Here is a 7,458-nt window from a genome sequence, read left to right as displayed (position 1 = left end):
GATTTGAACTCAGGTCTCCTTGACTCCATGCCCACAGCTCTATCCATTGAGCTCCCTAGATGCCTAGACAGAGGCATTGGGCGGTGAGGGGAGAGAGAGAAAGAGAGAGATAGAGGAGAATGGGGGAAGGAAGGAAGGAAGGAAGGAAGGAAGGAAGGAAGGAAGGAAGGAAGGAAGGAAGGAAGGGAGGGAGGGAGGGAGGGAGGGAGGGAGGAAGGAAGGAAGGAAGGAAGGAAGGAAGGAAGGAAGGAAGGAAGGAAGGAAGGAAGGAAGGGAGGGAGGAAGGGAGGAAGGAAAGAAGGGAGGAAGGGAGGAAGGGAGGAAGGAAGGAAGGAAGGAAGGAAGGAAGGAAGGAAGGAAGGAAGGAAGGAAGGAAGGAAGGAAGGGAGGGAGGGAGGAAGCTCATAAGAGCTTACTCTGTGCAAAGTACATAGCCAAGCCCTGGGAATACAAAAGGAGAAGTAAGACAATAGCAGTGGGTCTGCTGTTGATGTGGGTATTAGTGATGAGGACAGGTCCCTTCTGAACAGTGATTGCTTCTCTCTTTTTTTTTTTTTTTTTTTTAGTGGGGCAATTGGGGTTAAGTGACTTGCCCAGGGTCACACAGCTAGTAAGTGTTAAGTGTCTGAGGCCGGATTTGAACTCAGGTCCTCCTGACTCCAGGGCTGGTGCTCTATCCCCTGTGCCACCTAGCTGCCCCCCGTGATTGCTTCTCTTGATGCTGGCTGTGGGGGCTGGGATGGGAGGAGAACTTTGATCTTGAAGATAATGACATTCCCCGGGCTCTTGGGTTCAGGTCCTTCCTGGACTATTCTAATTGAGTGTCTTTTGGAAGGTGGCAGTTTGACTTGTCTGGCATATGCCCCTTCCTGTCTCTCCTTCAGAGCGCTATCGTAGGTGCTCTTTTTGAGCTCCAAAGTAGTCCTTGAAGTTTCCTAGTATACAGGAGTTGGAAAGCAAGACCACATTGATCTTTTACACATTGTTATTGGCTCAAGGGGAAATAAGGGAACCGTGCTCACCCATAAAATGACTGACTTCTTTTACTGGATGCCAAGGTCAAAGTTTGGGTCTGACCCAGACCTGGTGTGTAACCCTAATGGGCTAGTGAGTGAGGATGTAGGGAGTCAAGGTACAAAGCATATCCCTGCTTTGGGGACATTGCACAGAATATGCAGTTGGAAGGGACATCAGAAATCATCTAGTCCAACCCCTCCTTGGATAAAAATCCCCTCTACCTTATATAGTATTTGACAGAGTCCTCCATGTTCTGTTTAAAGACCTCCAATGATGGGAAGCCCACCACCTCCTGAGGCAGCCCACTCTATTTTTGGATAGCTTTTATTATTTGTGAGTTTGTCCTGACAATAAATGTCTTTGCAGCTACCACCCCATTGCTCCTTGGTCTGCTTTTAGGGATCAAACAGAACATTCTAATATTATGTCAAATTATTATTAATTTTGTAGGTCAATGAGGGTTAAGTGACTTGCCCAGGTCACACAGCTAGTAAGTGTCAAGTGTCTGAGGCCGGATTTGAACTCAGGTCCTCCTGAATACAGGGCCGGTGCTTTATCCACTACATCACCCAGCTGCCCCCTTCTTCTACATCTCTTGAGGTGGACATGCTCCATGTTGGGGCCCATTGCATTTTCCATATTGCCTCTCTGAGGGGGTGGGGCAGAGCCAAGATGGTAGAGGAAAGGCAGTGACTTGCCTGAGCTCTCCCCAAGACCCCTCCAAATACCTTCAAATAATGCCATAATGCCTCTCTAATCATCTGCAAAGATAAGAAGCCCATACACAAATGTTCTTCCACTAATGGCCCTATAGTTCTTGTTTGTCCTTTGTTCTTGTAGAAGACGGGGGGGCCCCCCCCCCCCGGCGCGGGGGGGGGGGGAAGTGATGTCATGACTTGCACTGAATTGGATTTAAATGAGGGAGAGCTGTGCAAAGTCACCAACCTCACTCCTCCAGAGCCATCTGGGTCCAGTGGCAAGATATACATGAGAACAATGAGATGGCCATGGATGTTTAAGGCAACAAAGGTAAAGTGACTTGCCCAGGGTCACACAGCTAATAAGCGTCTAAGGTGAGATTTGAACTCAGGTCCTCCCAACTTCAAGCTCCCTTGGGAGGCACCACAGTACAATGGAAGGAGAGCTGGATTTGGAGTTGGAAAATTTAGGTTTCAATTCTCTCTCCTACCTACCATCTGTGTGACCCTGAGTAATTCATTCCAAATGCCTTGACCTCAGCTTCTTCAACAATAGAATAAATGAGGGGGACTGTCCTGTGAGCAGAAGCCATTGTTTCTAACACGAGTACCTCCTGCCCTCTAGTGGGCCTTTGGAGAACTACAGTCCTGTCTGCACCTTAACAAAAGGTTTCATTGATATGCCCAAGGAAATACCAAGATGTTACTGCTGTGATTAATCGTTGACTCTTTAGGACTTCAATAATTATAACATTTAAGAGCCAAAAGCCATATGAAAGCTCATCTAGTTTAACCCCTTATTTTATGGGACACAGTAGATAGATATTAGGTTATTATTGGCTCATTTTAACTACATGAGTGGTGCAGTGGATAGAGCACCAGGCCTGGAGTTGGGAAGACCTGAGTTCAAACCTGGCCTCAGACACTTACTAGCTGTGTGACTCTGGGCAAGTCACTTAAAACCCTCTTTGCCTCACTTTCTTCATGTGTAAAATCGCTCCAATATCTTTGCCAAGAAAACTCCAAATGGGGTCAGAAAGAGTTGGACAACGCTGAAATGGCTGAACAACAATGCAAATTTTAGCTAGGTAGCACAGTGAAGTCCTAGAGTAGAGACAGGAGGACCTGAATTCAAATTTGGACACCAGTAGTTACTAGCTGTGTGACTCTGGGCATGTAGTTTAACCTATCTAGTTTCTTTATCTGTAAAATGGGAATAATAATAACACCTAATTGTTGTGAGGAGGAAATATTTGTGAAGTGCTTTGCAAACTTTAAAGAGCTATATAAACACTACCTCTATTGTTATTAGAATTATGAATTGTATAACCAATAGGATGGAAGCTCTTTGAGGTCAGTGACTGTGACTAGCATCTAGCAGGTGTTTAAAAAAGCTTGATGAATGCATGGATGTGTAGATGGATGGATGGGTGGGCGGATGAATAGATGGATGTAAGGGTGGACGAACAAATGGATGGATGGGCGGCTGGCTGGCTGACTGGCTGGATGAATAGATGGATGTAAGGGTGGATGAACGAATGGATGGATGGGTGGCTGGCTGGCTGGAAGGAAGGAAGCCAAGGCCCAGAGAACTGTAAAATAGCTTGGCCAAGGCCACACTGATACTAAGTCTAGATAGGTTAGTACCCAAGTCTGCTGACTCCCAACCCATAGAATCATCGATTTAAAGCATTCAAACACCTCGAGTCCAACCCTCTCATTTTGAAGATGAAGAAACTGAGGCCCAGAGAGGCTGAGTGAATTGGCCAGGATCATGCAGTATCAGAGGCAGGATGGTTTGAACTCAAGTCGTCTTGACTCCCAGTCTACTGCTCTACCCACATCACCACATCACTTTGCCCAGTTCAAGAACTATGTAATGAGCTTGATCTTGGGCTTGACTGGCTACTCCCAGCTCAAAGTTCTTTCCAAAAGGCTCAGCCCAATTTCCTTTTGTGGTTGTTCCTGTGTTTCTGTGCCATGGACCCTTTTGTTGGCCCTTAGAAAATACCCCCAAAAGACCTTAGCACTTAGAAAATGCCAAAGCCATCAAAATACTCAATGTTCCCCCAGGGGTAGGGACCTCTCCTTTTGTTTTTCCTGTTTTCTCTATAGCCTACTCCGGCACAAGCCTAGGCATCCAGAAGATAGTGATAAATTGAGTAGAAAGAGCAGTGGTCTTGGAATTACAGAACCTGGGTTCAAATTCCACCTCTGATTAACTTGTCATGACCTTCCTGGGCCTCAATTTCCTCAGCTGTAAAAGGAGAGGGTCGAACTAAAAGGTCTCTAAGGACCCTTTCAGCTCTAGAGCTTTGATCCTATGTTCTCTCTGAGCCTCAGTTTCCTTAGCTGTAAAATGACGGAGATGCTCTTGAGAAGTGGTGTCAAACACAGGTGCATAAAGACAGGTTTAAAATCTAATCTCTAAGGGGCAGCTAGGTGGTGCAGTGGATAGAGTATCAGCCCTGAAGTCAGGAGGACCTGAGTTCCAATCTGGCCTCAGACACTTAACACTTACTAGCTGTGTGACCCTGGGCAAGTCACTTAACCCCAATTGCCTCATTAAAAAAAATCTAATCTCTATATTTAACTGCATTTTTATTTATTTATTAAATATTTCCAAATTTCATTTTTATCTAATTTGGTTCTCAGGAGTGTTGTGGGTGTTGAGTTGAACACCTGGGTTCTAAATGGCTTCTCAGGCCTCTTTCTGCTCCAGATTGATGATTCTTTGACTGAAGATTTAAGTTGAATTTCTTTCAATGTTGCTCCATAGTTGACAAAATCACTAGGACTGGGCAGGCTCTCTCCATTGAGCCCCTGTGCAGTTCTGGGCCTCCCACCAACAGCTCCCCAAGGCTGTAGAATGGGGTTGATGGGTTTCAACAATGTGATGATTTCGCCATCTGCTGGTCTGACCTGGTATTGCCCTATCTGGTCCATTCATCTTTATTAGAGAGTTTCGATGGTAAAATCAGTGCATTGTGAAGGACCACTGGTACTTCTGGACCCTCAGGGGAGCCACCCTGAGAGGAGGCAATTCTTGATTCTTTGTATACAAGGGAGAGATAGGTGGATGAGGGATAGATCGTGTCTCCGTGGCTGAAGCCTAGGAAGAAGCTCCCAGTCCTAATGGAGGGAGAGGGTTATTCTTCTGTCATGACCTATACTGAGGGGGGCAGCTAGGTGGCACAGTGGATAGAGCACTAGCCCTAGATTCTGGAGGACCTGAGTTCAAATCTGGCCTCAGACACTTCACACTTGCTAGCTGTGTGACCCGGGGCAAGTCACTTAACCCTCATTGCCCCGCCAAAAAAAAAAAAAAAAAGGAAAGAAAAAGAAAACTGCTGCAATAACGTATACTGAGGAAGCTCCCAGATAAAAAGATTCCAAAACTAGAGCTCATAGAGACTCTGTGTACCACCCACTCCAACACCCTCATTTCCAGAGAAGGAAATGACTTAAGCAAGGTCACACAGGTGGAACCAGGATTTGAACCCAGGTCTCCATCCAATCCAATACACTGAGAAAGTAAGTACAGTGTAACCAAGGTCAGAGGGCCAAGATGATCGCTCCTTCCCCTGCTCCATTCACCATCATGACCCGGTGTTTAATACATTATTTTTTTCTGGCTTCCTCCTCTTCTTCTTCCTTGAACCCCCATCCACTCTTCAATTACAGATATGATATTGTAAATTATATATGATATGGTATAATACAATACTCAGCTCTTTTCTTCCTCATCAAAGAAATTTTCATTATGTTTGTGTCTTCAGAATTTCATAGTTGAGTTTCCTAATTCTCTTGGCCAACTTCCCTTGAAGAATGTTAGGCCAGGGGATCCTACCTATCATTTCTCTGAATTATCTGAAATTGTTGTTTTTGTTGTTTGTTCTTCATTCTCAGAGGACCATGACACCAGGAGGTGATGTCATGACTTTCAGTGAATTGGAATGAAGTGAGGGAGGGCTGTGCAAGGTCCCCAGCCCCACTCTCTCCTCCAGAGCCATCTGGATCCAGTGGCAAGATATACATCAGGATGACTGGAGTTGGCCCTAGATGTTTAAGGCAATTAGAGTTAAGTGACTTGCCCAGGGTCACATAGCTAGTAAGTGTTGGAGGTGAGATTTGAGCTCAGGTCCTTTTGACTCTAGGGCCAGTACTCGATACACTCTGCCACTTAGCTACCTCATTATTTGAAATATGCTCTCCCCAAATCGAGGGTGTACAGCCATCTTTGCCTGGCTTTCCTTCATAAGGCAGGAATTGTTGCACACTAAATGCTTGTTGACTGACATTTCTTTTTTTTTTTTTTTTTTTTTTTAGTGAGGCAATGGGGGTTAAGTGACTTGCCCAGGGTCACACAGCTAGTAAGTGTTAAGGGTCTGAGGCCGGATTTGAACTCAGGTACTCCTGAATCCAGGGCCGGTGCTCTATCCACTGCGCCATCTAGCTGCCCCCCGACTGACATTTCTTAATTGCCAAATTTCAATGTCTTTGCTCAGTCCTCACTCTTCTGAACTTTCTTTTACAGTTTTTCACACCATTTATCACCTCTTCCTTTGGTACTTTAGGAAAACCTCTCCTCCCTTGCCTTCCATGGTAATGCTCTCTCCTGATTCTCTTCCCAATTGTTTGTATTCTCCTCAGTCACCTTCACTGGTTCGTCATCCTCACCACCTAGAAGGTGGTGTTTTCCAAAGTTTTTTCCTGAAGCCTTTTCTATGTTTAAGGAATGAATGTTAAAAGGCTAAGGAGGGGGCAGCTAGGTGGCGCAGTGGATAGAGCACCGGCCCTGGAGTCAGGAGTACCTGAGTTCAAATCCGGCCTCAGACACTTAACACTTACTAGCTGTGTGACCCTGGGCAAGTCACTTAGCCCCAATTGCCTCACTAAAAAGAAAAAAGAAAAAAAAAAGGCTAAGGAGGTGATCAGTCTATCTGGCCTGTTTCCCTACCATTTAGTAACGAAGGTTTTCTAAGCAGAGGGATATGTAGGAAGGCAGTGCCCTCACTGGAGACATGCCCCAAGTTGGGAAAGCTAAGGAAATGGAGTATTTAACCCCAGCTTCTAAAATACTCATCAGAGGGGACAGCTAGGTGGCACAGTGGATAAAATACCAGCCCTAGATTCAGGAGGACCTGAGTTCCAATCTGACCTCAGACACTTGACACTTACTAGCTGTGTGACCCTGGGCAAGTCACTTAACCCTCATTGCTGAATTGCTGAGAGAGAGAGAGAGAGAGAGAGAGAGAGAGAGAGAGAGAGAGAGAGAGAGAGAGAGAATAAAATACTCAGCAGAAGGAGTTTGAGCAGGGAGTGGAGAAGAGAGCTCGACCAGAGCACTGAGCTGAATCTAAGAAGATTAAATTCAGTTGGGATAAATGTAAAGTCTCACTCTTGGGCAGCAGGACAGGTTTGCCTAGAGCCTAACATAATCTGGAGGTGCTGGACTCAAGGTATGGAATGATTTTCAGACATGGCCAATGTTTGAATTTGTTTTCCTTAACTATGAATATATGTTACAAGGGTTTTGTTGTTTTTTCTTTTTAAATTGGGGAGGGAGCGAGGGGAGCAAAGAGAGAAGGAAGGAACTAGAGATGAGGGTGTCAAAGAAAAGGTCTTTGAAGCCATTTTTTTTAATGCACAGAAGTGAAGGCCAGAAGGAAACACAAAGTAGACAGCTTGAAAGTCCTATATCGAATTTATTATCTGCTTAAAAGGGAAAGCAAAGTGTAAC

The sequence above is a fragment of the Dromiciops gliroides genome, chromosome 4 (genome assembly GCF_019393635.1).
Source record: "Dromiciops gliroides isolate mDroGli1 chromosome 4, mDroGli1.pri, whole genome shotgun sequence".
Lineage (NCBI taxonomy): Eukaryota > Metazoa > Chordata > Mammalia > Microbiotheria > Microbiotheriidae > Dromiciops > Dromiciops gliroides.
The sequence above is the reverse complement of the archived record's forward strand: the minus strand, read 5'-3'. Positions refer to the sequence as shown.